Here is a 6555-nt window from a genome sequence, read left to right as displayed (position 1 = left end):
ATTAGAGTTTAGGGTTTAGTGTTTTGTTGACAACATTTTTTTTTTTGAATTCGTTTTTTATATATTATTTTTATTTATTTTTAAATTTTATTTTGAAAAAATAATATAATTTGCAAGTTATTTGGTTTCCTTAATTAAAAGATACTAAATTTAAAATGACAACTTTCTATTGGTTGGTGAACCTAAAGGTTCACCCTAGGGGGTGAACCCAAGAATAACTCATAAAAAAATAATGGGTTCATGCACCTAAACTTAATTAGCTTAATGTTCGATCAATAATCGTTCTAAGATGGATAATAGTACGTAGATACCCCTTTTGTAGAATAAGAATCATTAATTGTATAGGCTCAGATATATTTATCGAAATTCAGCTATGTATTGTTTTATTTTATAATAATTGTAAATTATTAAAATATAATGTTTTTCCATAAATGGTATCTATTATTTTTATATTTTTATTTTATAAATATATTATTAGTGTATTAATGTGTTTTAATATATATATATATATTGTTTTATATTATTCTTACATACATGTTTTCGAAATTTGCATTACTGAAAAGTTTTATGTGTACCATATTAATGGGTTCATGCACCTAAACTTAATTAGCTTAATGTTCGAGCAATAATTATTCATTCCGCGTTCTAAGACAAAAATAGTAGGTAGATACCACATTTATAGAATAAGAATCATTAACTGTATAGGCTCAGTTATATTTATCGAAATTCAGCTATGTATTGTTTTATTTTATAATAATTGTAAGTTATTAAAATATAATGTTTTGTCCATTAGTGGTATCTATTATTTTTATATTTTTATTTATAAATATATTATAAATGTATTAATTTGTTTTAATATATATATACGATATATATTGTTTTATATTATTCTTACATACATGTTTTCGAAATTTGCATTACTGAAAAGTTTTATGTGTACCATAGTTTTAGTAAATGTTTTACTTATATGTTTGTGTGTATATATATGATATATATTATCTTATGTTATGAATTTTATTTTGTGTTAGCATATACATAACATGTTATAACAATTATTAACATTTTTTGTTGTTGTTGTTTGCGAATCAAAATGTTTTAATTTAAGTGTAGCAAATAAAAAATCACCATCTTATATCTCGATTTGATCAAATAAAAAGATGAAAATCTGAATGAAAGTTATTGGCTTTACCAATTATTCTTAAATTTTCTTAGGTCTTTATTTTTAAACACAAATAGGGGAAATTCTGTAACAGCTTGAATTCGACTTAAATAAAAAGTAGAGCTCATATAGCTGTAACAACTAGTATTAAATTCCCCTTGTGATAGAATACAAACATAATGGTTTCATCATGCAACTTAACTTAATCAGCTTCATGTTCGATCAAAAATTATAAATGTAGATATAATATATTTGTAAGAAATTCCAAATTGTAAAAAATACTTAAAATTCCGAAATTTTAAATTATATATAATATTTAACAAAACAAAAACAGTGAATATCGTTGTCAAAAAAAATGAATATCCTGCTAGAAGTAGAATAGAAACATACACAATTGTTAGTCAATAAAAAACATACACGACTGTTAGTAAAAATAATACACAATTGTTTCAAATTGCATTTAAAATTAGCAAAAACGCGTCCTAGATAAAAGTAGAATAGAAACATACACAATTGTTAGTAAAACAAAATACACAATTGTTGCATATTGTATATAAACTTAGCAAAAACGTGTCCTTAGATAGTGTTTCTTAATTAAAAAAATTTCCTTTTAGAGTTAATACCTAATAGGGTATAGTAAAAGGACTATTAGTCAAAACAAAATCCCCTCAACTGTCAAAACACTAAATGTTATCATTTGTTTAAGTTAATTTTATATTAATATACTACGGTAACGTTTATAAAAAAGTTCGATCAAAAGAACACATATAGTATATCTCATGTATATTAAAAGAAAAACATTACAACATTTTAACTATAACACATGTCATCATTAGAAAGCTTCTCAAAATCTATAGAAAAATATGTTGGTCCAATAGATATATATTATAGTTTTTATTAAACTAATCATAAAATTAATTAATAATGTACAATCATAAAAGCTACACAATTACCTAATATTATTGTAGTATATATATGACAATTAATAATTTTAATAATAAAGATTTAATAATATTTTTCATATATTCCATCATCTATGTTTAAAATTATATTATTGACATAAAATAAACATATCAAATTAACCATATAATAAAAATTTACATTTTTCTGTATATGTTATTATTTGAATTTAAAAATAATTATAAATTACTAAAACTATTAAAAGTCTCACATTAAAATTTGTGATCAAGGGGTTTAAAAATTTTATTGTAAAAATTATAAATAATCGTAAAACATATGAGTAAAAATTCTCATTTAATAGATATTTAAACATATATATATATATATATATATTAAATTATATACCATATAAAAATATTTTTATTTCAAAATTTTCATTGAATTATTCTTGAGAACTTATAACTTTAATCTCAAATTTGCAGTGAATATTCAAAAACTGTTATAAATTACTAAAATTATTAAAAGTCTCACATTTTTTGTTTTCACGAGTTTACAATTTTTGTTGTAAAAGGTGCATATAATCATAAAATCATACGATTAATAATTCTTATTTAATAGATATCTATATTAAAATACATTATCTATTTATGTTAATATCATTTTTGCCCAAAAACAATTTCCAAAAAAGTAATTTATGTTAATACTATTTAAATTTATTTATATCCATACAAAATATATAAAATCATTGTTAAGATTTATTTAGCATATAATGATTATAGATAAATAAAAGCGATTATTTTGATTTGTTTGCATCAATTAGTTATGTACGTAATAGTTAATTATTTTTAATTATTTAATATAAATTTATCATTTTTGCTAATTTTATAATATATAAAAACATAAATAAGTAATAACACGTAAAATAATTTTTGAATACAATGTTTATATCGCGCGAAGCGCATACCTTAAACTAATACTATAGTATAATGATCGTTCTGCAGCGCTGGGAGCCCGTTATCTCATCAAGCTTCCCTTCCCAGATCCCGTTTTGGATTCAAATCCATGGACTGCCACTCCACTATTGGCATCAGGATATGTGCTACAATATAAAGTTTGATTTGGGAACTCTTGAGGACTACTCCATTACCAAATCGGCAGTTAAGATCTGCATTCTCTTAGATGCTTTCAAACCTCTCATTAAGGAAGCCATGGTCGACTTCTCTTCTGCAGAGGATCTGGTAGTCTCTCTAGAATACGAAAACATTGATCTTCACTGTACTGAGTGTAATAGCCTTACACCATTTGGTGTCATCCTGCCCGTTATCAACTACTAGACGGTGCAGTTAACCTCCCGTACTAGTATTCCTCACCCCCACACAGGGTACGAAACAAACCAAGACCACTACCGAAGGTCTTCCGTCCAGCGCTCCCCAGCTGCAAAAGACACTTCTTTCACCAAAAAGCTTGATAGACATGGAAGCCCTTTTGGAGAGAGATTGCCTATCCAGGCTCGTGGAATTCCACTGAGAAATAAGCTCAACCCAAGCTACAGGCCTTCTGCTCCATCTTCTTTCAGGGAACCACACAAGGGCGCGAGGCCGATTTCACACTCTCCCATGCTCTAACACAAAAGGACTACACATGATGAGAGGCTCTCGCCGAGCTACATGCCTTCTGCTCCATCTTCTTTCAGGGAACCACACAAGGAGACGAGGCCGAGTTCACACTCTACCCTACTCTCACACAAAAAGTTTACGCGTGATGAGAAGCTCTCGCTGAACGGAAGAAGACCCTCTATGCAGTGGAGGGAAAAGGACCCCCTCCCACGACCCCAGGCCAGAGACGGCCCCCCCACTACAAGTGTCCCTCCTTCACAGCTTATAGAGAGACCACCTTTGGAAAGAAATCTAGCCATGTCTGACTTCCCACTGCCTCCTCCAATCCCAACGAGAGAGGAAGTCCTAAATGAGCTTCAGGAAGTCACTCTCCAGTACACTAATTGTGTTGACCCCACTGAGAGTGCAGCACGGAGATAGCGAGTTCTACAAGGAGAGCTGCACGGCCTTATGGAGCAAACCGCTGCTTCGATCATTGCAGATGCGACAGATAAACACAATAGGGTCATCTTGGGAAGTTCCTCTATGGGAGATGACCTTCATATGGAGAACTTTGTGATCCCATCTACCTTGGTACATGATCTTCCACCCCTTGGTGCTAAAATTTCCAAAAAGAGGAGAAGACCTGCTAGAAAGATAGCTGCTAGCCCAAAGACGTTTGTGGGTGCTGGTTCTAGACGCAGACTCCTATCACAATTTTCAAGTCTCACCTGCTAGACCTCGGGGCGTACTACCCCCTCTCCTGCGCTTCAGCCTCCCCCTCTTGAGTCAGCACGAGATATCGCTCCAAATGCTCCCCACTCACCACTAGCTGCAGATCAAAACTCCTCTGCTCAATCTTTGGATTTTCAAGAGCAGGGACCCATCCTTCCTTAGGAGTTCTGAGCTTGAACTGCTGTGGGCTTGGGAATCCCAGAACAGTGCGAAGGCTCATTACGCTCAACAAAAACTTTCCCCTGATATTATATTCCTCCAAGAGACGAAAAACCAAGATGCATTTGTTCTGAAGGAATTGGAACCCTTGAATCTTGGATCTCACTTTTTAGTGTCGCCAGTTACTTCAGGCTCAGGTGGTCTCGCTCTTCTCTGGAAGTCTGACCTGCAGGTCCAAGTCCTTGCAGCAAACCCTCACTTTATTGATACTTGCATGCATCACCTACAAGGACACAAATTTATTTTGCACATTCATATTTGGGGCACTGGAGATCCACAACAAGCAAGCGATGTGGGATCAACTTACTGATGTTGAAAATTTGAGAGACGAACCTTGGTTTTTAACGGGAGATTTCAACGAGATAGTCGATAACACAGAGAAAACTGGTGGCAAAGACAGACCTGAGAGCTCGTTCAGTAGTTTCAAGACCTTCCTGTCGGCTTGTGATCTTTTCGATTTGAGACACACTGGTGATTTTTTCTCTTGGAGGGGCATAAGACATACACTCTTAGTCCACTGCAGACTGGACCGTCCTATAGGAAATAGCTCCTGTTTGGACAAATTTCCTAATGTCAGTTGCTCTTATCCCCCCCCCCCTTTGAAGGCTCAGATCACATGTCTATCTTCTCCTCCTTCACTTCGTCTAGGAGGAAGCGAGCTTACAGCTTCCGCTATGATCGCAGGCTGCGCTACAATGATGAAGTACAAATCTTGGTGGAACAAGCGTGGACTAACTCTAGGTCTTGTCCTGTGTCAAGGAAAATTGCAAACTGCAGACATGCAATCGCTACCTGGAGTAAAGAACACTATGTTAACAGTCAGAAAGAGATTATCAAATATCAAAAAGAGCTAGACGAAGCTATGGCTGCTACCTTTGCTGATGAGTCTCTCATCTCCATGATCAATCTCAATTTGTTAAAAGCATACAAGGCTGAGGAGGAGTTTTGGAAACAGCGGAGCAGACAACTCTGGTTAACCTTGGGTGACTTGAACACCAGCTTTTTCCATGCCTCCACCAAAAACAGAAGAGATAGAAACCAGATCTCTATGATCGAAGATGAGAATGATAACCCAGTTGTTGACGATGAGAAGATTGCAGATGTTATTGCGAGTTATTTCAGAACTATCTTCACATCCTCTAAACCCCAAGCGACAGATACAGTCAATAGAGCGCTATCACCATGTATCTCCTCCACGGTTAATGCGAGACTCACCACTCTACCTACAGACGCAGAGATAAGAGATGCTATGTTTGCTATCCATCCGGATAAGGCACCAGGGCCGGATGGTTTTTCCGCAAGCTTCTTTCAATCTAACTGGCCAACGGTTGGACCAGCCATCTGCGGTGACATCAGATCTTTCTTCCCCACAGGGTCGCTACCTAACAAGATCACACGAAAAACATCAGACTCATTGCTAAGATAAATAATCCGGTGAAGGTCTCAGATAATAGGCCTATAGCTCTGTGCAATGTTTACTACAACGCTATATCAAACAAGAACATGCCCGAACGACCTTCCTCTGCCAAGTTCGAAAGTGTTACGACGGGTTGAGAATAGACTTTCCAAATCACAAACATAATTCTGTAACCCAGAATATCCATTCAAAACTCGTTTTCTATAATCTTCGGCCTAAGGCTTTGCAACCCGTACCAAATCATAGAGTTGTGTTAGATTGGACTAACCTAATATCAGATTCAACACGTCACGAATATAAAACATACTTTATTCCATATTATACATATGGTCCATGGACGCAGTCGAAAGTAAAACATACATTTATATATCTTGAAAACGAGTCTTTAGCAAAAGATGTCCAATCTACACCAGCTCCTACAGTTCCGCGAGCGCTATGGTCCTTTCTACTGGTCACCTGCAAAAGGATGTGAGGAGTGAGTGAACTAGTTTCACTCAGTGAGCCAGGGTTCCCTATCTAGCATATACAAC

This window comes from Brassica oleracea, chromosome C8 (assembly GCF_000695525.1).
Source record: "Brassica oleracea var. oleracea cultivar TO1000 chromosome C8, BOL, whole genome shotgun sequence".
Taxonomy (NCBI): Eukaryota; Viridiplantae; Streptophyta; class Magnoliopsida; order Brassicales; family Brassicaceae; genus Brassica; species Brassica oleracea.
The sequence above is the reverse complement of the archived record's forward strand: the minus strand, read 5'-3'. Positions refer to the sequence as shown.